Here is a 25,866-nt window from a genome sequence, read left to right as displayed (position 1 = left end):
ATCTGTTGCATATTTTATAAAGTAATGTGTTCATTTTTTCATGACAATCACTTTAACTTTGTTTTAAATTCTTCTTCTGTCCAAAACAACACATCTACCCTTCTGCCCTAAATATGCATTTCTGCTATTCCTCTTCAGTGTCCGCTCTCATGGCCACTGTTAACCGCAGTGCCCCTTCCCCTTCCATTGGCTTAATTTAACATAGCTCTGCATCCTTCCTTTTATTTTTGGTTCCTCCATGTTGTTTTGCAAGAGTCAATATTCATGCTTTCATTTCTAGGGATCCATTTACTTCCCTTTTACCAATTGCCAAGTGTTGGTGTTTACATGGTATAGGGCTGCGGAAATCAAGTGGACTAACAACTGCAACCCAAAACATTCATAATGTGTGTGCGTGTGTCCATCTGCAGGCAATCACTTACCCACCTTGGAATATATGGGCAATAATGCAAATGATTATAAAAGCCTAACAACAGGCAGATCTATTGCCTTTATCAATGCTTGTGCGAATTACACCAATCACTCCTTGCCTTCCCCTCTAGAGGTCCATTTAAACTTCAAATCATCTGACCTTCCCTGATGTGGCTAGGTCGTGAGTTAAGCTCTCACTTGACACATGTGGTCTGACTGCACATTGCAAGTTTAACTCTTTATAGTCTTAACTCAGCCCTTCAGTTGATAAACTGAGTAATTCTGGCCCACATTATTCTCCTGAATTACTAATCACCCACATTTTCATTGAATTCGGGATATGGCAAACTACCTGAACTTTTAAGAGATTTTGGAAATTGAGTTTAGGCAGGCAGATTAACCTGGCTATTTACAGGAGAAGCCTGCTGGAAATCTTCACAATCACTGGCAATCACCAAGAGAGGGAGGAGGGCCATATAGACCAGTGAATGTTGCTGTTTGAGAGTCTGAGCATGTAACCTTTGTAGGGCAGACCCCCAGACAACCAGACATGAGAAGAAATGCAAACCTCTAGGGAAAAAAGTCTGATACACATTTTGGAAGTATAACAAGTTTTACATCCAAAAAAGAAAAACCATGTCAGCAGGGGCATTCAAACCCTACTGCCACAGAGCACATTGGCTAGTTCAAAACAGACAGAACATTTTTTAGGGCAGCAATGCCACTCATGACAAAAACAATATGCAGTATCAACTCATCTTCCTCTTTGGTGGGCCCCTATACACATATTGTTGGCCCCTTATCGACCACCAAATGATCGGATTCGGTTTCTTCTCTTGATCTATTTCCCCGTGGTCCTTGGCCATGTTGATTTTACACCCTAGCAGCACCATTGGTTTGTTAGATGAGAAGGCTCCTCTCCCTACATTTCAACCACGTGATGTGCACCTAGTAATTAGACATGAGCAAGTCAAGATAGCTCTGTGAAATGCGAAGAGCTTCATTCAATCCCAGACACTCTTGCGCCCCCCCCATTCCTCCCCACTGTTTACCTAAATGTGTTACCCTCACCTCACAGTACAAATCACACAGTATTCTGTTTGTGCTTCCCCTTGGCATCTGCCAATCAATCAATTGATGGCTGAGGGATTTAGGAGTTTGGATAGTGGACATCTGGTGGTTCAAATAGAATGACTGGGGGTTTGGGGAATTGGGGCTCTAAATCTGGGATACATGTTTTGCCAGTTTCAGACCTCTGCCCTGCCTCCATGAGATCATCCTTCAAGGACAGGCGCAAACCTACACATGCTTCGCTGTTCAAATTTCTTTCAGATTACATGGGCCTGCAGGGTGGAACAATAAAGGGCTATTGATGAAATGACCTTCTGGTCCACCGCCTGATATAAGAATGGGGATGTGAGAGCGTATTCCTGCTAAGGCCTATATCTATTATTCTCTGGTATTGGGTCCTAGCCACTCTGGGCATACCTTCCAAAAGAGCAGCCGTTCAGTAGAGTTTTGCTTCTTAAAATGCCTAATGTCTACAAACTCGACACTTCCTACAAGGACAAGCTGCTGGAGAAGGACAACACCGCCCCCAGAAACTGTAAGTCCCATCACCCAGGGCAGGGCACAGGGGGACCCGATGGTAGAAGGTCCCATTGTCGTGGGACCAGCGCTTTTGAACTGTGGGCGTGCTGGGCCCCCCAGGGTGCCTTCAGGGAGTAGCCCAGTCATCCCTTCCCAGTGCGCATGGAAAGGAGCAGGGACGGTGCCCCATAGCAAGTGGGATTACCAGCTCTACAGGTGCAGTTAGAGCTAGGTCCCAGGTGCTGGGGTCGCAGCTGGGAAAGGAACAGATAAAGAAACCTCCTGTGAAAGTGTCCCAGTGGAGTGAGGGGCCAGCTGCTCATTTAACTTGGAGGCCCTTGCTGTGTTAAAAAAAAGGGTAAAGCTGCACTCTCTAGAAAAGAAATGGATGTACGTGATGTGCGAACTCGCATGATGGTGTCTTTACGAGTGTCAGTTGGTTGCCGGAGATATGACACTTACGGCATTCAAAAGGAGACTGATTACGTCACATAGGATGCTGAGGGATTTGGCAAAGTGTTTAGAACTACGGGTCAAACGTTCCACTTTCGGAACCTGTAGCAGAGGCTTCGTTGCATCTGGAGCATCTGAGGAAGGAACCTGGTATATAGGACGTATGTTGATGTCATCACGTTACCCTCGTCTGGAATCCGATGGGAGGTTTAGAAGCGGAACCGTTCTGCCTCTTAAGTATTGGAAGGTAGTGGCGGTCCGTTCAAAGAATGCCGCTCTGCCCCGAATATCGGGGCGTTCTGCAGCGGCCAACTATCGCTGAATATTACGAGTGTAATGGCCTTGTAGTGTGTGAGGCCAGAGCCCCGGGAATCGCTGTAAGGAATGCTATAGAGGTGTATTTTAAACGGCTTTCAGCGTTTTGAGACACATTTGAAATGGGGCTACAGCAATAACTTTCCACTTGCCAGGGGCAATGTTAGCAGCCAATTATTGGAGTTCAGGCATTGTGGTTATAATGATGTAATGGCGTTTAGTTATGGTTCATTAAGCTTTACTGGTGGAACGTTTATCTGGCCCTCCTCAAGTATGTATGTGCATTATTATATTAGAGTGTATAGCGTTGATGCATGTCCAAAGTGAAAAATTGTGTTTGATGGGGCATGTAAAGCTTACTAGCCTGGTGTTATAGTATGAGGGCGCTAGTTTGGGTAGGGTATTAACACATTTCAAGCATTTGCAGGTATGAGGCCAGCATTGGTGTTTGCCAGTGAACATTTAACCTGTTAGGGAATTAACACATTTCAAGCATTTGCAGGTATGAAGCCAGCATAGATGTTTGCCAGTGAACATTTAACCTGTTAGGGAATTAACATGTTTAGCGAGTATTGGCGAGTAAAGATGTAAGGTGTTAGGGAAATGACACTTTTCAAGCATTTTTTAGGATTATGGACATATTAGTTTCAGTGGCACATGGACTTTAGATTGCAGAAGTTTTTTTTTAAGTTATGAATGCACTGATGGATGAATGTGCATGAGTGTATAAAAACTAATGTCTTAAAGTAACATTGACACTGCACTGTTCTAACAATGTTTGTACATGAGCTTATTGCTGCAATTATGTGCTAGATTAATTGTTTGAGGATGTTTAGGAAGTGTGTTGTTTTTAAAACAACATGGACTTTTAGGTTTCTTTTACAGTCTTCAAATGGCTATGGACTTTTAGATCGCAGAATTCTTTTTTTGAGTGCAGAAAAATATGTGCTATTGGCATGTAATGCATAGGTTTTCAATCTGATGATGATTGTATATAATATGAATTTATTTACACGGAGATGGTTAATGTCAGTGAGAGCTTGCTAATGGTCAAGATTCACTGTGAGCATGGAAAGTGCGTGAATGTCATTTTGGATATGCCTATGTCAGTATGGCGTGATGACTATTGTGCGATGTGGATGGATGGTGCGCCCCGCATAGTCGATGTGTTTTTTGGGAGGTAGTGTTTTTCTGCTGTGTTTTTAGTCTGGTTTTCCACATAGTTTATGTGGTGGTGAAAGCTTATCAGCCATGTTGTTGTTTTAGAGCGAGGTAGCGCCTAGGCTCGTCTTTAGCAATTGGAGCTTTGGTTTGGTTTGGTTTGCTTAAGTATAAGCATTGGTTTGGTTATGAAGCTAATTGGATTTAATAAAAGTTTGGTACCCTGTATAGGTTAGAGCGAGGTAGCTCCTCGGCTCATGTAGTGGTTGAGTTTGGTTTGTCCAAGCTGTATCTGGGTATTGGTCAGGTTAAGAGGTTTGCTCTTTTACGTGTGAAATTTGTAACTGCAAGGTCATTGTTCTTAAGGGAGGTAGCGCCTCCTCTAGGGTCTGTTAACCCTCTCATCACAGGGGACAGTGGGTAGTTGGTGGTCAAGGGGTAGCTGGGGACGCCTGGTAATAACCCATTAGTATGGAGAGTAGTATGTCTCAAGGTGATGAGTAAATTGTTATTCTATGTTATTTGTTGCGTTCATTGTCGATTCTGTTGTATCCATGGCTTCCACAGCCCGCTTTGGTTTAGGATGTTTTCTTTCCTAATAAAATCATCCATTTTTTCTCCAGTCATTGAGGCTGGCATTGAGAGTGTGTGGCCACCGCTCCCATGTGTTTGGAAGGCGTGCACATCCTGGTCTGGTGTGATGGTATGGTGTTGAGACCATGGGTATATTGTGATCTCCGTGATGTTGTATGTTTCCACTCTGTTAACCCCTGTTTTGGTGTGTGTCAGTGGTTGTTTTTCTGGGAGACTTTGAGGTCTCAGTTCTCTAGAGTGGCAGTCTAGAGGCCTGCTGGAGATTCCAGGGTGGCAGCCTTGGCACCCGCATTATTGTAGGCGGGGGCAGGTGGTAGGAGTTGAAGCAGTTCCATGGTGAGTTAGCAATGTAGGTGAAGCTGCCCTAGTTTAGGTTTGGTCGGTCCTGGGGTGTGAGCCCAGTTGCTTGTTTGTGGCAGGAATAGGCAGATGGATGATAGTATTTTTGTGAGGGTATTTGGTTTGCGGTTTGTCAGGGTGTGATGTTTTTGGGTTTATAGTCATAATATCGAAAAAATAATGTCGAATTACAAAAATGTCGAAAAAAAAATGTCGAATTCAAAAATGTCGAAAACACATACATATAATAGAAAAAGTCATTAATTCGAAAATAAAATGTCGAAAAAAAATCGAAAAACCAATGTTAAAATAACTATGTAAAATGTCACACATACTAACGTTTTTTATTGGGGGGGGTCCCCCCCAAAACCCCATCCCAGGGGGGGTCCCCCCCAAACCCCCCATCCCAAACCCCTACCCCAACCCTCCACTCCTCCCCATCCCCCCCAACACCCCCAATGGATATACCTTTAATTTTTTTTAAAAAAGTATTTAATAAAAAATTAATTAAATAATTAATTATTAAAAAAAAACATCCCAAACCTCTACCCCAACCCCCCCTCCTCCCCATCCCCCCACTCACCATGGATATACCTTTAACCATTTAAAAAAATATATGTTTTATAAAATATAATTAATTAATTATTTATTTAAACATTAATTCGAAAAAAAATCGAAAAAAATTCGACATTTTTGTAATTCGACATTTTTATTTTCGATTAAATATTTTCGACATTTTGACTTTCGACATTATTGTATTCGACATTATGACTGGACACCATGTTTTTGTTGGTTGGGTTTCGGTCGTGGAAGTGTCCGTTTGTTAGTTGAGCGTCATGTGTGTGGTTGTCTTGGGAGGAGGTAGTTGGTTGTTCTGGTATGTGACTTGTGTTGTGGGTTAGGTTTTGTAAAGGAGGGAGGTGTGTTGTATTGTGCCTGTCTGGGGTGATGTAGCTGGTGATGTCGTCTGGAATGTTTGTGTGTGGATGATAGAGTGTTCTATTCAGTGACAGTTACAGCTGGCTGGCCCTGGGTGATGGGAGCCGGTGTTTGTCTATGCTGATGTCTTTTATGCCCTTAATGTCTTCATGTGGAAATGTGATCAGCAAGATGGAAATAAGCTTACATGAAGTTAATCTGAAGAGACTGGAACTTGCCTTTTTACACCTACCCACTTGTGCCTTTAGATAAACACATTCATACTGTATTGCACTCAATCTGAACTGTTTGGGGGGGACAGAGGAGTTTGGCATATGCATCCCAACACTTTCCATTCTAGATAGAACTTTTTTGGCTTGTGCATTTGATATAATTACTGGGAGAGATAGAAACACGCAACATGTACAAGGAAATCAAGCTACGTGTGTCAGCTGCTGTTTGAAAGCTAGATCACTTTACTATCATTTTTATGTAGTGCTTTTTGAATCATCATTGCAGGTGGAGCATTTAATGTTATGGGAGAGAACATGGATAAAACGATTTTAGGTAGTGCTCAATAGAATATATGTATTGGTTTCTTTTTGCAAACACCTTTTAAATGCAATCTACATGTCACAGAAAGACAGAGTTTTCACTTTCTCTGCCAGGCAATGCAACACTATATTTTGCCTGTATGCACTGGTGCTGCATGATGGAACACACCCTTACACATAAGCAGTTACATATAATGTATTTGCCACAACTGTGCAGGGAACAGACAGTAATTTTGGGGTGATGCAAAAATTGTTGGAGATGGAGGTGATTGCATGGGTGTGCATTTGTGGCAGGATAATTGGCTGTGTGAGGCAAAACACCACCTGCTTGATCACTGAGCTGTAGGACAGGGGCTGCAATTGGACTGGGCTAACTTTTTTGATGGCAAAAAAACAAGCAGTTCCATTGCTGCAGGCGGGGTGGCATTGCACATTTGTGGCAGGTTGAGTGGTTGTGTGAGACAATAGAACACCTGTTGTGCACTGAGCAGTAGGAAGGAGAAAGAATTCTCATTTGGGCAGCTTATCTGAATGGTACAAATGGTACAATCACACAGAAGACAAGCAATTGAATTGTTTTTGGGGTACTGAAAACAATGTAGAGGTCTTGGAAACAATATGTTAGATGTTAGGGTGATAACAGGCAGTGGGCATTGCTTGGGCCATGAGCAGTAGAAAGGAGGGGGAATTTTCAGTGGGCATCTTGTTTGATGGCACACACAAGCAGTTGAATTGTTCTGAGTACACAGAAAAAAAATAGGGGTGCTGGAAACATATTGTAGGTGGTGATCATATGCAGAGGGCATCAGTGGCAGGTTGATTGGCTGTGTGACATAATAAAGGTCCTGCTTGAACATTGAGCAGTAGGAAGGAACAGGCATGTGCTCTGAGCCAGCTTGTTTAAGCAACACATTCACACACAAAACAGTAAAAAAAAACTGTTGAATTGTTTTGGGAGAATATACAAAGATTGGGTGATACGGAAAGAACATTTTTGAAGTGAGTGATCACAGGCGGTAGACATGCCTGCACACTAAGTAATAGGGTGGAGGAGGAGTTTTTGCTGGGACTAATTGTTTGACAGCACACTCAAACACAAAACAAGCAGTTGAATTGTTTTGGGTAAGAGAAATAATGTGAGGGTGCTGAACAAACTGTAGTTGGAGGTGATCACAATTGGTGGCCATTAGTGGCAGGTTGACTGGCTGTGTGACACAAAGCATCACCTGCTTCAGCACTGAGCACTTTGCTGAGAGAGAATTTGCACCGTGCCAGCTTGTTTAAATGGTGTCACCACATACAAAGCAAGCAGTTTAATTGTTTTTTGGAGCAAAATATATTGGGCTGTTGGAAAAATTGTTGGACGTGGTGGTTATCACATGTGGTGGGCATTTGCATCATGATGAGTGGCAATGTCATGCAACACATCAACTGTTCCAGCACTGCAAAGTAGGTTCAGAGGAGGAATCTGCACTCACCAGTTTGTTCAACAAGCACACTCACACACAAAACAAGCAATTGAAATGTTTTGGGTAAAAAGAAAAATATAAGGGTGCTGGAAAATTGTGGTTGTTGGTGATCTCACTTTGTGGGCATCACGGGCATGCTGCATGGTTGTGCAATACAACACACCACCTGCTTCAGCACTGCAAACATTCAAACTCCAGTTGTGTTGGTGGTCGTTAAAAGTCTTTCTAATGTAATCTCGCTTAGCTGTTTCTTACATTTCAGAGAAGCCAGTCCAACCCCCAACTTTCCTACACACTTGTTGCAACAGACTGGTATACATGGCCAGATTATTTAGGGACTGTTTGAGGTGTCAGCTGCAGTGGAGATATGGTGGTTTGGATTTGGTGCTCTCATCAGTCGGTCAGGGGCAGCAGAGACATTCACATTTGCTAATGTCAGAGGATCTGAATGTTTCTCATCCTAATACATACACACGTCATCTCCCACCCCTTCCAATAATTCAACCTGTGACCAGGACGTTTTCTACACCCCCTCTTCTCATAATAGAACACTGGGAGACAGTGCTTACTTTGAAAAGAGAGTGGGGGTCATTACGATCCTGGAGGTAGCCATGTCGCTATTTGAGGCATGGCTACCCCCATTCAGGGTACCGGGTCCGGGTTCCTGCAATGGGGAAATACCGGGCCATTCTGACCTTGGAGGGCCCGTTATTTCCCCATTCCAGGAACCCATCCCCATTCCCATTCGAGCACCCATAGGGCTCAATGGGAATGGGGAGCATGCTAACAATGGGCCCATTAATGACAGTCCCGTTGTTAGTGTGCTGGTCTGCTCGCGGGACCCGCTAAGGACACCTGGTAAAACCAGTCATCCTTAGCGGGTCCCGCGAGGAGACCTCGTAATGAGGCAGTAGGGTGTTAACGGGGCCGGCAGCACTACCGGCCCTGTTAACCCCCTACCGCCACGGTCATAATAACCCTGATAGTGCCATGGCTCAAATATGTTCTAGCACTCCTGTTACACATAGAGGCAGGCACCTCCCAGCCCACTGTTGCCACCACCAATAGCTGCTCCCCATGGTGTCAGCATATCTGGGACTAAAGCTGCACCTTCCACCAGCCCATCGGCGGTGATGAATGCTCTACCTAAGTCATATATGCGATTTACAGTTACTTCTCAATTACAGGGCCTGCAGTAGCTGCCCTCTAGTTATGGTTAAGTTGCTCATCCCCTACAAATAGCACTTTTTAAATGGCTTATAACTTTGCGCCCCCGGACAAATTCTTACCATACGTTGCAACAAAGGGATATAGCCCATCATATTGATTCTGTGAAGTTTAGTGTGGTTTCATCATTTGGGGGGGAAACTTATAAGGGAGGTCCCAGAATTTCAGTTTTTTTCCAAAGACGCAAAGGAAAAATAATTTGCTCATGTCTACAGCCCAAACCACTAAACGGATGTTCACCAAACTTGCATAATTTGGTGTAACTCCATCCAGTAGTTATATTGAAAATGGCCCAAAAATAGGTACAAATAAATTAGTGATATCTGGGTTCTGTCCGCAGATTCACTTCCCTGTTCGAACACACCCACTGATTGGATGGTGAAAAGTAGGAATTGCGTCAGATTTATGGAAATGCCCACCATGTTGGATTCACGGACATCTGCCGTTGTGCGTGCACATTGCAGTAAAACGTTAAAAAACACCACATTACACTTGTCAAACTTATCAAACAATCTCTGGGGAGGTGAGGGGTGATGAGGATGGGATATGGCTGTAACAAGCCAAACAATGGGTGGTTTTCACCGAAGTCTGCAAGCAGTCCGGAAGTTCGGATGCAGCCCTGTGATGTTCGCAAACTCTTCAGATGTTCAGGGACTTCTATGCCTATTTCTGCATTACATGGTTAGTGAAAAGCAGTTTTTGGATGACTTATAACTTTGGCACAACTTAATGAAACTGCATGAAATTTTTGAATTTTATTCTGGACCTGATTCTGAATGGTTCTGGAAAGTGTGGAGCTGTTTTATCTAGAGGGAACACTATTAGAGGGGGGGTCCCAAAAAATTGTAAAGGCTTATAAATGTGGTGCCAATTGACAAATCTGCAAAAACGTTTTCATGACAGTTTTTAACCTAGATATAAATGTTTATGCAAAGTTTGGTGGGATTTTGTCAAGAGGGGGCAAAATTAGAGGACGGTCTCAAAATATTGTAAAGGCTTATAAATGTGGTGCCATTTGATAAATCTACACTAAAGTTTGCAAAAAGATTTTTGCTCTAGATATGAATGTTTTTCTAAAGTTTGGTGTGGTTTTGTCAAGAGGGGGCTAAATTAGGGGGGTCTCAATATTTTTAAATGGCTTATAAATGTGTTGCCGTTTGACAAATGTGGACAAATGTTTTCAGAAAGATTATAGACCCAACCTTGAATGTTTGTGTAATGTCTGAATGGGTTTTGTCAAGTGGGGCTAAGTTATATGACTATTTTATGTACATACATTTTGACACTTTTGAAAAATAAAACATGGGCAGATTTCCAGCAAATTCATGTAAGGAGCATTAGCAAGGACCTTAAAGCATGGTTTTACAAATGTGCGTGTGTTTAATTTTTGGACAAGTGTTATAATATAGGTACAAAAAATAGTGAAATACCTTTGGTGACTGAGGTATAGCCTATGGCCATGGGCAGCGGCCAGATTGTCCGGGTCATGGCATAAGGTCATGAACCAGACGATCTGGCTACTGGACATGACCATGAGGCATGACAAATGGCGTTATAGTGGCCATGTCCACCTGGGACGGGCTATGTGGTAAAGTTATTTGGAAGTGAGATAGGTTTGAAAAGGGAAAGAAGTGCTTGTAGTAATATGGTCATATGGTTCTCTCTTCGTCTCTTCCCCTTTTGCAGCCCCGCCTTCCCTTTCCATGGTGGCCTTCTTGGAAAAGGAGTTTGGTATAGGAAGAACAATCTTTTTTTTTTTTTTTAGCACCCCAGGTTCCCTGCAGTGCTAATGGCCTTTGCCCCCACCCCCATTGCAGGGACTAGAACAGGGAATAACTGCCCACAGCTCTTGTTATCCACCATTGCATCACTTGGGCCGATAACCTGGGCTGCGGGGCCGTTATCCCCCCGTTCCAGTCCGTGGAATGGGGGGTGAACAGCACATTATTCCCATTAGCATGACAAAATGCTAATGGAGATGTTGGAAAATCTTATTGAGTCTATGGGCCTCATTACGACCCAGGCGGTAAGTTACCGCCTGGGCCGTGACTTTACCACCATGGCGTAAACTACGTTTACGCCATGGTGGTTGGCGGACTTACCGCCCCATTCCGACCTTGGCGGGGCGGTAAGTCCCCAATCCCCATTTACCCTTCCCCATTCCCATTTTTGCCCCATAGGGCATAATGGGAGTGGGGAAGGCGTTAATTACGCCACCGTAAATTACGGTGGCGTAATTAACTCCATGGTCCCTTAGCGCCATGGATTTTAACACCTGCTAAAAGCAGGTGTTAAATCCGCCATGGCGCTAAGGGACCTCGTACTCAGGCGGTAAGGGTCGGCGCTGTTTACGCCGTCGTAAAACCCTTACCGCCTGAGTCGTAATGAGGCCCTATGTACTTTGCTGAGAAATGAAAAGTAGATGGAGTCTACAAGACTATTTTTTTAGTAACTATTTTTTAACTGTGAAAGGTGGTTCCTAAAGGAACCTTTATTTTGTCGGTTTTGATGTATTTCATTTTTTGCAGGAGAAGTTAGAATGTAAGGTGGGGAGGGAAATGAGGGAAGAAGCACCAAGCAATAATGTGGAGGGGCAGGTGGATAGAGGAAGATGTTGCATGTGTGTTACCTCTATGGTAGGGGGCAGTGTTTCGCATGCTCCTTGATTACAGCTTCAAAAGCACTTTGAAATTGCTTCTACCTGCAGATTGCTGTGTTGCAGTATTTACAGAGGACCGTTGTCTTTGGAAGATATGATCAACAGCCTCTTTTATTGCTTGCAAAGCAGCTGGTTGTATTTTTTGTCCCACAGAAGTAGGCTCTGTGGTTACAGTAAATTGTGTGTTTGAGGCCTGCTTATTGCCCCATGTATGTGCACCATGAGCTGAGACCAAACCCTAACGAAAGTACTTTAAGAACATGTGACAAGGTTTACGTCAGTCAAGATATATAACACCTATTGAATTTCAATATTCTGACTGTCAGTGAACGAAACCACCTGGCCTAGATATGTCAGTGAACAAAAACATGTGGCCTAGGAAGGTGATGTCATCAGTGATGTCATCAATGGCATTTGTGATGTCATCTTTGATGTCCTGGGTGTTAGTCTTTTAGGTTTAGCAGTGCACGCTGGTGATGCGAGTTATCGTTGATTAGCTTACCATAACTGGCGAATTTATGAGGTTTTTCGGTTTGACTTGTAATCATAACGTCCCTTTAGAAACGTTTTTCATTGAATTTCATACGTTTGTATTAGTGCAACTTAAAGGGATAATGTCCCTTTAACAAAGTATTTTCAGTGAATATAATATATCATTACTTAATATACTATTTCTATTTTGAAATAAGAGACATATTAGATTGCTTCTTTAAACACATCATCATGCTTAACATTTGGCTCTGATAATATAGTTGACAACTTGAGCACGTTGAACATGTAACCACAGAAGAAAGGCGAAAACATGCCTGCCTCATACAACAAACTGATGGAACAATTCTGGAAAAGGCATTACTGAATTGATGAACTTGCTTATCAAACACTCCAGCAACATCTTTGTGTAGAGGTTGTGCTCATGACAGTCACTCTTTTTTGGCAATGGCCTTTTCCTTCGTCTTGCCCTTGTTTTGGGGCTACAGTCTTGAGTCTGTACTGTTTTTACCAACCCACACTACTGTGGCAGTGCTGCTGCTGGTTTTCTACAGTGGCAGAACTAGCACCACTGTTACGCAGGCTGACTGGAGCATTGTGTGGCATGGTCAGCACACGCACCAAGCATTCATTTCCACCTTCCAACTCATGATTATCCCTGAAAATGCAAAACTAGCTTTTGGTCAGCCCACCTTGGTGATCAGGTTCCAGAATAACACATAGTTGTCCCAAAACGTGGAGACCCTGTCCAGTTCTAACTGTTTTTGCTTGTTGTGTGACTGTGACTGAATGACACTAAAAATCATGAAGTAGCAAAAATAGCACACCATAATCAAAATGTGTCTTAGCCAAAAAGTGCTGGTGCTCAGAGATAATTACTAGGGCTGAGCACTGGCAACCATCCCCAGAATATTAAACACTGCGGGGAAACTTCTTTATGACTATAATCAGTGATACTTAGTCCAAACCTAGCAGTTGCCCATAGGGAGGGTTGGAGGAAAAATATACCCTCAAAGGGCAATGACTACCACAGCAACCCAACAAAGGTTCAGAACGTAGACAAATCACAAGGCACTCAATATATGTGATCTGACAACTTTTCAGTCCTCTTCACACTCACTCTACCATACAAGATCCCCCCACTGGACATCTACCATACAAGATCCCCCCACTGGACATACAACCCACTCACCAGCAGGCAGACAAACCAAACTTATTACTGACACTGCCTTAGCACCACTCATATGATGTCACTCCTCACCACACACACACACAAACACACACATACACACACACATCACTCCATTCTCCCCAACAATTACAACACCATCATCACACAAACACTGGACAAACTATGACCCTTCATATTTCAAAACCTCTGCAAACATCAACATAAAACATGGTTCAACAGTCCCCTTTTCTCCAACAAGCAGATAGCCAGATTCCTTGAAAGAGTCTGGTTAAAGAACCTGTTCCCTTCCTCCAGGGAACCCTTCAAAAACTGTTGCAACAAATACAAAACAGCCATAGGTGATTCCATAGCCACCCACTACCACCAAGAACTCAAATATTCCACTAATTGTTCAAAGACAATTCTCAACATCCTCAAGTCCCTCTCCAAACCACCATCCGCTCCTTCCACACCCTCATTCAAGTCAAATGGCAACTCCCTCATGCACTACCACAACTCTGAAATTCACATCATTAGTCATGTCCTTCCCTCTGCTGTCCACCATTATACCCCCAACATTCCAACACATGGGAACTTTCCACCCCTTTGAGAGAGACACCGTCAGCACCCTAAATGTCAAAACAAAAACTGCACAATTTTTGGATAATGCATGCTCATCTCAAGCCGCATACAACTGCATCACAACCCTCGCTCCAAACTGACTCATCATGAAATACTCTCTCACATGGTACTATTCCATGCAAGCTGGACAAACCTCTCCCTCATAAAAAAGAAACCATCCCTCAACCTTGTGTTCCCCAAGAATTATTACCCCCTCACTATCCTGCCATCCCTCACCAGAATCATGGAGCACTTTGTCACAACCCAATTGCAACAACACATCACCACATATAAGCTCCTCAACAACTTTCAATCTGATTTTGACCTGTACACAGCACCAATACCACTACATTTCACATCCTTGATGACCTCCACATCATCACTGAAAAGGATACACAGACCTACTCGTACTCCTTGAACTTTCTGCAGCATTCAGCAGCATCTATTGCACCATTCTCTTCCACATCCTTTCCCATAGGATGAAACTCTCAGGCTCCATCCTCGATTGGTGCACCTCCATCCTCACTGACAAAACGCCCTTTGTCTCCAGGTTCCCTTATTGATCCAATTCCATCCCAGTCAAGCACAGAGCCCTGCAAGGTTGCTCCCTGTTTCCACTTCTCTTCAGCCTAATTATGTAGAATTCTAATTATGACAGACCCCTTGCAAACACAATGTCCTATTCCACCAGTATGCAGATCGCCCACAAATATACTTCCAAATATCATCCCTTTCACAAAATCACATCCTCTAAGGATGTCTCTCCACCCTCACTTCCTGGATGGCCACCGACTTTCTCAAGTTCACAATTCAACCCTTCCAAAATGTAATACCTCTTCATCTGCCTCTCTACTCACTGGACATCGCAACAGCATCCATGACCCCTACAAGCTATATACATTTTAACAGCGAGATTCATCCACCACCTGCTTAAACACTCATACATTACCCCAGATCTCACCAAACTCAGTTGGATCCCTTTACTGCAGAGAATTTCATTCAAAGAATGCCCCATTGTTTTGAAAGCCATTGACCTCAAACACCCATTTTACCTTTAGGACAAACTGAAAACCATCACCCACACAAACACCAGATATGCTAGACAATATTTTCCACACTTTCCACTCTGCAAATGAACATACTCACAAAAACAAGGATTTGCTCAATGGACACCCAGAGCATGAAGAGCCCACAACTTCATATTTGTGCTGCACTCTCCATCACCACTATCAAAAAGAGCCTCATACCATATCTGCTTCCTCACACATAATCCAACCACTCCAGCACACCTTTTACCACGTTGTCTATCAAAATCACCCTATACCATTGTAACAACATTTTGTAACTTTTGTTTCAACTCCTACCATTTGAATATTTGAACTTGGTAAGGTGCACCAGGACCCTCTGGGTTAGGGCCAGAGCTGGGATTGTGATGTGGCAGTGGTGTACTTCCATTAACAACAACACCTCAGACCATCACTGCAACCAGTAGCATTTCCTGCACCAGTGCACGTTACAAATTGGCATATTTCCTCTTATTCTTCCTCTGTTCAACAACCATTGACTTATTCTCAAGTACACAGTTAATTTCTACTGTGTGGAAGGGTCTGGAGAAACATGGCGCTACCGGCACTCCTTGCAGAAAAGTTGCATCCCATGGTAAAGCAGGGACCAATCTAGGCATGTCACTATCACTCGAATTTGTGAAGTGACCACATGCACAAGAGTGGACCAACATATTACAGAGAATACCCCCAGGAACCAGCAAACACTCAGAAGCATGCTGGTAGAGCACCACGCAGACAACCCAGAACTGGGAGGTGTTTCAGTCCCACTTCAAAGCAGAGAGTCTACAAAGGCATCAACATCACCAAAACAAATAGCGGTAGGGGAACAACGACAGTGCACAAGTCCAGCCTCAGCAAGTCATTTTAGAGTAGTCAGAAATATCACCATAACTAGAAATCTCAGGGGCAATATGTTTGTCTTGGAAGTAAAACAACACAGAGCAAAACAGGTTCAAATTCCGGTCCCACTCTTATAGACTGGTCTCCGATATTAAATGTGTTATAAAAGATGAATTTCCACCATTGCTATATTAGCAGTAGACCTTCTTGTATACACTTGAAGACAAGTGCAGATGCCCTCTGGAAAATTCCATTCCAGACTTACTTTCCAGGCAAGCATGCACCTGCATTGTATAATGCACTATTTCATGTGGCGAGAAAGGCTTTTATGAAGGTCAGAATGTGGGTAAATCCACTGATCATGGATTTATGATTGAGTGGGCAAATCACTTCTTGCTTGTCTGTAACAGCAAATTAGATCACTTTCTCCTCTAATGTAGATCAAGGCAAACCATTTGGATCAGCTGCATGCTATCAACCAACAAGCCACTTTGTGTAGGCACGTCTTTGGTCGTAGGAGCCACACTGGAGAAGACATCTAGTATAAAGTAAAGCAGGTGGTGGAAGATAGGCTATTTCCCCAAGAACTAACATTAGGCTTTCTGATAGCAGACAATGGCTCTGATGTCACTGCTAAATGCAGGCCTGTGTACACAATGCATGTTCTCTGTTTTATGTATTGTCTTCACGTTATAGCAACACATTTTGTTAGTAATTGCTCCCCTATCTGTGATACCCTTGTTGTGGCTCAAAAGATCTACTCTCATTTCTGTTACATAGCACCAGAAATGGTTTGACTGCTTAGCATGTGCAACATAAACTTACACACAACCAGATACAACTGTCTGTTACAACCTGCTGGAGTTGAACGTTGCATATTCTTGACAGGCTGTGTGAGCAAATCAATGCTTTACAGGACAACATCTAGAGCGACAGTGAAGCATTGGTTGGGACCTTCTTTAAACTCAACTTAGTGACAGTTCATGTGCAATGTCTGCTGTTATCGACGGTCCTTTGAGTAAGACAAATAGCATACAGCCTGTGAGCCAAACTTCAGTGTCATTGGGTGAGGTATTAACATTGTTCTAATTGCTTGAAGAGAACCCTTTCTAAAACTGCAATGGAACATGACATCACAGGGAGTGAGAACTTGTACAGCTGATTAGAAAACGCATGCCAAGCTTTCATAATTACGAACGTATAAAATGCATGACAGAAAATATTGAATACCATTTGCCATCCTTCATTAAACCCCGTTTCAAGGTTGCAGTGGCTGTATTCCAGACCTTGGTCAATTGGGCGACAATTAAAGAAGACCTTGTTGAAATGAGAAAGACTGCACACAAAAGTGAGATCACTTGCTTGCAGAGAGGCTTCAATTACAGGCAACAACAAAAGCTGAGAATCCCCAACAGCCAGTAAGCAGTCTTTGTTCACGCGATGGCACCCTCTCTTCTGCAACCCTATGTAGGGTGTGACATTCTTACACATACATCCCTGTGGGATGCACTTTCAGATTCTGCATTCTTCAATATGTCTGTACCTAGGGGAACAACAGGTAGCAGTAGTGGCCTGCAGCTATGCAGATGGTCGATGCACATTTAAGTGACACATGTCACCTTGAAAAAGACACAGCCTCACTGCAGTATTGGTTCCCCAATCAGTCTGTTTGGCCAGAAACACTTTTCTTTGTAGCCATTGACACCCTAAGCTGTCCACCATTTAGAAAACAGACAGAGCACATTTGTAGCACTGCTGATACTATTGCCTTTGACCACAGGAGAAGCCTCCCTAGAGCTCAGGCAGAACAAGTGCCATTCATTAAAATGAATGTTCTCCATATCCCAGTCGAACATGGCAAGATATTGTTGCTTTGATAAGCACAGCAACAGGATCATCAAAGTCAGCAGCAGATCATAGTTGAGGACTAATTCTGTGCAGATGGACAGGGCAGCCTGGGCAGTGGATAGAGGATGACAGCTACTGGGGGTCCCATTGCTACTACTAGCTCAGGCCCTGGTGATGATACTGTATTGTCGTAGTGATGGTTGGTGTTGACCGATGTGAAAATGAAAAAATAATGTTTCTGACACACCCATCCATAGTGTGAAGTATCAGGTGTGCTGCTCCTTGTGTGCCTACTATTGAAGCACAACACAAGTAGATGTTCTAATGAGTTAACAGAGTCATTCACACACTGAAATTGTGTGTCTCATCATTCTAACCAGAGTGGGGCAGAGACTATGGGCCTCATTACACGGAATGTGGTAAACCAAGGTGCTATTAGCACCATGGTTGCCGCCGGTACCATACCGGTACCACCATGATGAAGGGGGAATTACTGCCTCATTCCAAGATTGGCGGGGCAGTCAGTCCCCCTTTCTCCATGGCCCTTCCCCATTCCCATTTTTGCCCCATAGGGCTCAATGGGAATGGGGAAGGAGCTAATTATGGTACCGCAAATTGCGGTACCGTAATTAGCACCAAGGTCCCCTTGCGGGTCCCAACTTTAACGGCTGGTCTACACCAGCCGTTAAGGTCAGGTCCCGCAAAGGGACCTCGTAGTAAGGTGGTAAGGGTTTACCGGTACCGGTGCCCTTACCAGTACCGGTAAACCCTTATCACCTACCATGTAATGAGGCCCTATATGTATTGGTTTCCCTACTCTCACAGGTTGTGGGTACACACTCAACTATTACCCCTCTCATTCATGGCAGGAATGGTGGCCTAGACTGAATGTGTATGTCTCTCCTATCTCACAGGGATGAGGGCACACACTACGTTTTGTATTTCTTCTGTCTTGCATGAATAAGGGCACACCCTCAATGTTTATGTTTTTCCTGACTCGCAGAGATGAGAGCACATACATTTGATGTCTCCCCAGTCTCTTAGGTGTTGGGGCACACAGTACAATTTTAGGTCTCTTCCGTCTTATATGGATGAGGGCACACACTCGGTTCATACGTTACTCTTATCTCACAGGTGTGAGGGCACACACACAATGTTGTATTTCTTGTGTCTTGCTGGGGTCAGGACACACACCTCGTTTCTAGGTCCCTCCTGTCTTGCAGGAGTGGTGGCACACAGTTGATTTCAATGTCTCTCCTGTCCTGTAGGGGTGAGGGCAACATTATAATTTCGTTCGTGTTTCAGAGGGGAGAGGGCACATTCAATTATTAAGTCTTGAATGATTTGCCAGAGTGGGGGCACACACTTACATTTACATTTCCCCTATCCCATAGGATTGGGGCTAAACAGTCAATGTGTATGTCTCTCCTGTCTTGCGGAGTTGAGGACACAAACTCAATGTATATGTCTCTCCTTTCTCCCTGGAGCAGGGTGCAGATTGCATTTTTATGTGTCCCCTGTCTTGCAGGGGTGAGGGCATGCACTGAAGGTGCACAGCCCTCTCCATAGACATGAGCATCACACAGAGAAACATCATTAATTCATCTACTTTATGGTTTGGGCTAAGTAGCTAGATGTGGTGGGGCTTGTTTTAAAACATCATTATCAAAATTCAGCAAGCCAGACCACATTGTTGCCACAGGGTAGCATCTCAAGCATCCTTACACATACTGTTTGTTTTATTAGGAAATAGGGTTGTTACTACTTATGTATCCTTTCTAAAAAGAGGATAGAGAGACTGTATGAAGTGTAAATGAATGTCATCCAGTGGAGAAAATTCGCTGAACATGATAAGGGGACATGGCATCTAAATGAAAGGGGCCCCTGCCAAATGAGTCACACAAAATGGTGTGCCGCAAACGTTGGGGGGACAAACACCCTTGCCCCTCCCCTAAAATTGTGCCCATGGTGTCATCCTATCCAAAGGAATTCCATCCTCATTCCAGAAGGACTCCTGCATTTCATATGTCTACCCTCACTCAGATGCGTATTATTCAACAACCAAAACTTTACATCAAACTAAATTAAACAAAGTTAAACGTGCCATATATGTGGCAGTCTTTCCTTTGATTTTTTTATTTTTTATTTTGATATTTTGTCTTTTTTGCGTAACTTTGTTTAAGGGTGCAAAGGAGAACATGATCATAACATAAATGCCCCCCCCCCTGCAGAAACAAAACAACTGATTTACACAGTTCCCCCTGCAATGCCACAAAAGCCAACAACTCAGCGCTTTCAAATGTGCTCTTAGGGGAGCTTCTCAAAATGGTGCTGTGTACTGGCAACACCTCATATACTGAATATCCCTGGCAAAAGTTGTACCCAAATGCTAGCCAAAATGCCATGATCTGCCAAGCATTGTTTTCCATGGCACTGCCCACCAGGACATTGACCCTGTCTCCCACACAACCTGGAATCTCACCATGGATTGCACTGATTATTTTGTGCATAGTTACACACTCATCACTGCATGGCCAGGACTCACTTGCAGCATGGGCGAGTCTGCACTTCCAACAATAGCATCACCATTCCCCAGTGCCCTCCTGGGGGTCCCTGCTGTCGTCTCATTGTCATCACTGGAGGATGTGTCATGCACAGCCCTGTGCCAGAGACACAGGTGGTTCAGGAGGGCCACAGTACCCAGGGAATGGGTAACCGAGATTGTTCTGCTCTAAACAGTCTTTGACCACCGCACCAGGTGCACTGCATGGATTCACCTTTGCCTCTGACACCCCTTCAGGCACCTTAAGATAGCCCAGGATGGTAAATGTAGGATGTCTTCCCATATCCCTGTAGCACCAGATGATCTCCCCTTGGCCTTCCTGCCCCTAGCAGAATTTGCTCTCTTCCTTCTGACCTCTGAGTTAGTTGCTCTCCTCCCAACACCTGGTCTGATCTACTGGCACAGGATTCTCCACCTGTGTCACATTAACAACATCTGCTGGAGGAGGCAGAATGTCTGTGGGCCTCAGTCTGGGAATGTTTTAAATGGTGGCTGGTGAATGTCTGAACTAATAAGGTGCAAATGTAAGTGATTAATATGCGTGATCGACCATGTGCAGTGCAGTGGGGCGGGGGGGGGGGGATTCTGCCCCTGAGAAATCTCATAATGGGTGAAAATGGTGCATTTTATAGCACTTTCCCAGAAAAATGGGATAAAAAGCCACACAGTTTACAATCAATGTTGTATCGTAACACAAACAAAACCAAAAGATCCAAGTTACCAACAGTGCTCAGGACCGTTCCCCAATGTGTGTTCTCCATGTCTTTGCCCACAAACACAAAATATGCTAGTATACACAGTATGTCCATGGGGGCTGTGTCCATAATTGTCCATACATGCTGCACCAACATGTAAGTATTACTCTATAAGGACTATGAGCCAGTAAAAAAATGCCATGCCACAGAAAGAAAATATATCGAGCTGACTAGATTGGCCTACATTGGATGTAGGCAAGTGACAACACTTGTCATGTTTGCTTTACCCTTGATGCAAAGTTAAGATTCACGGTAACTGTGCATCAAGGCTAAAGCAAGTTCAAGTATTATTTTTTGGGTAGACTGGCCTACCTTCAATGTAGGACAAGTCTAGCAAAGTAACAACTAGAGCTGTCAACTGAACCACCAGGCGTGGGTTTGACTCACAAAAAAAACAAAACCTTAACCTCAAACGTGTCAGAAAACCTGCAAGCAGGACATGCTGAGAAAAAAAGTCATCACTTACTAAAGTGATTACATTTTTACATGCAGAGCTGAGCTGTCCCCTCCATAAAATTACTTTATGGAGGTCTGCTTCTGCCAGTGACAAATCTTTGATCTCCTATGATCTCCTAAAGTTGGCAGATTCCACAGACCAGAAGTGTATTGCTTTGCTGCCACACCTCCAAGAAAAGGATGTAAGGGCTTTGTAGTCAGGCACACAACCTATTGGTGGGTCTGGGTTGAAACAAATGCTATATTCTGAAAATAAACCATGCATTAATGTTCATGTTTTTACAATTAGGTTAATTGTAAGTCCAGATAATTGTGTTTGCCCTATTACTATACATGTTCGTAACTGATGTTTCAATTTGTCAATAAATTCACTGGCAGTAAACACACATTCCCAGAACAGTGTTGCCCACAATCACAAAGCACTTCAGTGCAATCCCATAACTTCTGATGACCTATTAAAGGGTAACTCAAAAGTACAATGCAGAGCATACTTAAGCTGAGTGATGCAAATAAAATGGCATGCTTGTCTTTCAAACTAATCACAAATCATATCTAATTGTCAGCTTTATTGGGGCAAACCCACTTATCTATGCTGTTAAACACTATAACACAAATGTAAATACAAGGGATGTGTCCTTGTTTCTAATTGTAATGGAATTGTCCTCAGTGTTGTGGGTTCACAGTGCATGTTGTCCTTTTAGTGAAGTGCAGAGAGATCTACAAATTATGCACTTTTTTAGTGCGAGCCAAGGGAGTGTGAGCAATGATTAAGTGATCCTCGCGCCCACTGTGAAAAGTTGTCATGTATGGATAACACTTGCCATGTTTGCTTTACCCTTGATGCCCAATAACTGTGTGTGCATCAAGAGTAAAGCAATGACAAGTGCTATTACGTGGAAAGACTGTCATGCATTCAATGTAGGAAGGGACGGCCTTAGTTCTGGCAGCTCCCCGGGCGAAGAGAAATTTGACACCCCGGCGACAGCACAGTAAATATCTTTTCACTTAAACAGGGTAGTGCCAGCCCCTGCCTTGGGAGAGTTAAAGCCTGCCACATTAAGGAGGTTGCAGGAAGAAGGCAGCACTCTGCCTTAATGTCTGAGTGCTAAGCCCTGGGCTCTGATAGGAATGGTGTGCAACCAAGATCCTGTCAGATTTCTCACCTGGGAGAGCAGACTATTTACATTTAAACTTTCATTAATATGGCAGTGGCAACAAACATATAGTGATAGAGGACAAAAGTCTGCCCAGGCAGTACTCTATCGCTATAATGATAAACTTTCAAAACTGTCATCTAGCCACCCTTCAAAAAATCAATTGAGGCTCCCCACTGCGCCAGCTCATGGAGGTGCCTATTTAAAAGAAACGCTCTCAGGATCAGCACAGTATGATTTTCGGTCCCGAGGACAAGGGCTGACCTAGGAAACTCCCAGATCTGCTTCAGAAGACTTGGCATGAGACTGAATGCAGGAAGAGCCAACATCACATCCTGGTAAAAAAAAAAAAATCCAAATTGATACATGTCTTGCAATTTACAGGCTTTTTAGAGTATTGTGACCAGTACAAACAACAGAGTCAAACTTCTATTTCTCAAAAGGATTTCTTGCTGAATCACTTTCACAGACATGTTTCAAATTTTAAATTGTGTTCAATTTTACATTTGAAACATGCCTTTTGCATAAACGCAAAGAGCATTTTTGGAACATAAGAAGTTCTTATGTTGCCCACATGCTATTTCCTTATATGCAAAATGCCAGGCTTGGCCATGTATTCGCCCCCTTCCTAGAAAAAGGGGAGCCCAGAGTATTTTATTTTTTGGGTAGCAATGCTCTATTTTAGCGAAAAGCTCCCTTCTCCAAAACAGTAGTGGGAAGCTTTTCACTGTAATAGGGTGCCGCCACCATGCAGGCTTGGGGAAGCCTTTCAAAGGCTGCCCTGTGCTGGTCTGTCAGTGGACCCCATTAAAATGAAAAGTGTCCGCTCCAGCACTGGAGCAGGGAGCTTTTCATTTAAATAAGGAGCCACAACCACACCAGTTCGAGGAAGCCTTTCAAAGACTGCCCTGTGCTGGAGTGTCAGCAGACCCATTTTAAAGTGAAAAGTTTCCAGTCCAGCACTAGGACAGGGCGATTTTCCCTTAAATAGGGCACCACCACACCAGCTCTGGGAAGCCTTTCAAAGGGCGCCTTGTGCTGCCGTGGCAGCAGACCCCTTTTAAAGTGCAAAAACGTCTGCAGCAGCACTGTATCAGGGATATCGTCACTTCAATAGGGTGCTGCTAATCATAACAACTTGGGGGAGCCTTTCAAAGGGAATAATTTTACAGATATGTTTTAAATTTAATATTGTGGACATTATTAATCAGAATGCCCACAATGAAAAATTTGAAACATGCATTTTGCATAAAGGCAAAAAAGCACGGTGGGAAATTCTTATGTTCTCAAAATGCTATTTGCTTTTATGCAAAATGCCAGGTTTGGCCATGAAGTTGGCCCTGCCTTCCTGCTCCTCAGCAAGGAGAAGGGGGAGCCAGAGTATCTTTTTTTTTGGACAGCAGCACCCTATTTCAGTGAAAAGCTCCTTTCTCCAAATGCTTCAGCCCAAATGCTTGATCACATCCCTTCTGCACAAGACCACAAGCATCCTAACATATTTTGGCATTGTTGGACCTCATCAGTGAGGGGTAGCAGGAATCTCTAGGTCCAGCAGGCACAGGGCCCATGTCTGGGTATACCCATCTGTTTTGCTTTTCTGACATGTGTAATGACCTCAGAACTACTTACCCTATTACACAGACCAACAGTTCTTGGACTCGGGGAGGCAATAATACACACTAAAACACACTGTTGGAATATAATTGGCTCTTTACAGACCCTTTATTCACACAGATCATAAGCATACATATAGCTGTTGGAATAACTGCAATTAGTTCTGTATAAGCACACAACCAATAATAGTTACAAAAGAGTCTACTTCACTGTTGGTGCATTTGTAGGTGTAAACTTCATCTCAGCCACGATGACACACCCAGTCCCAAGGCAGGTAGGCAGAGAGATCACATGTACTAACGGGTGCCGTCTAACTGAGCTCACAGAAATGTAGACTTTCATCGTGGTTTACAAGTGAATGTCCAAAATGGCCACGCACCGGCACCATCTGTTAGCTCATTTTCGCACACGCATTATGCTCCACCCTTTGGACAATCAACTGCCATATCCCAATGAAACAAAAGACGGTTTCTGGAACTGATGAAACATCCTCACCAAATTTGGAATACAAGAAATACAACAGCAAACAATCAACACAAAAATAATCACAAAAAAATACCAAATAAAAATATAGCACAACACCTCAGGAATCCAAGAATACAATAGATCCCACCAATTCCAGCGCTAGTCTTGAGTGACTTGGGAAACCAGGTCCTTTAAATTGTTAATGTGCTTTTCAATAGAACGGGAATGATCATCTAGAAAAAAGAAACACATCCCCTCAATGGCATTGCAACCAAAATTATACTTCAATAACAAATAATCAATAGCAGCAAAATAGCCTTTCTAAAATTTCTGCTATCAGGCAACAGTTCCATCAAAGCTTGGGAGGATTTATTAAGCTGCTTAACCACTATACAGGCCCATTTAATCAAGGATTTATAGCCCCCAGCAGTTAAACCCCAAACACCCACTGAGGAAAAAAGCGAGTGCCAAAACCTCAGGTCAGACAACAAATACACATTAGAATCACAATCAGGGGACAGGCCAATATGTTGAACAGAACGTGTAGAACGACGAATAGCAGGCTGCAAGGGAAACATCATTAAACTAAGCCACACCAAAGCACAAATGCCACCAGAAATATTAGCAGGAATGTAAGTGTAGGTAAGATTACCACAGGAAAACAACCAACCCGTCGGAAGCTAAATATTTCAAAGATGGCTGGCAGTTAAAACAGTAAAATTACAGAACATAGCATTAGACACATCAGTACACACAGTCATAGATCTTGTACATAAACGCTCCTGAAAATCAGTCATAGTTCGATCACCACTTAAGTCCAACTGCTGACACTTGCCAATGCACGGAGGATCACACGTCATGAAATAGCAAACATTAACAGGAGCAATATTGTAGGTGACAATATGGGTCTTATTCCTCCATTTGCGCTCCGTGCCCACTCAAAATGTGCAGTACTCATAGACAGAAAAAGGGCCTTTGACATCAGAATCCTGGACAAGAGAATCATTATGCAGTACTCCGAAAACGTGCCGCAATACACGGGCCGGTGTTGGTCTGTCCACAAGGCATGTCGAAATGAAGCTTGTAGCATCATGAACATTAATCAAACCGAAGTGCAAGATGTTCAACACACG

Source organism: Ambystoma mexicanum, chromosome 3p (genome assembly GCF_040938575.1).
Source record: "Ambystoma mexicanum isolate Mex_15411 chromosome 3p, UKY_AmexF1_1, whole genome shotgun sequence".
Classification (NCBI taxonomy): Eukaryota; Metazoa; Chordata; class Amphibia; order Caudata; family Ambystomatidae; genus Ambystoma; species Ambystoma mexicanum.
This window is presented reverse-complemented; position numbering follows the sequence as displayed.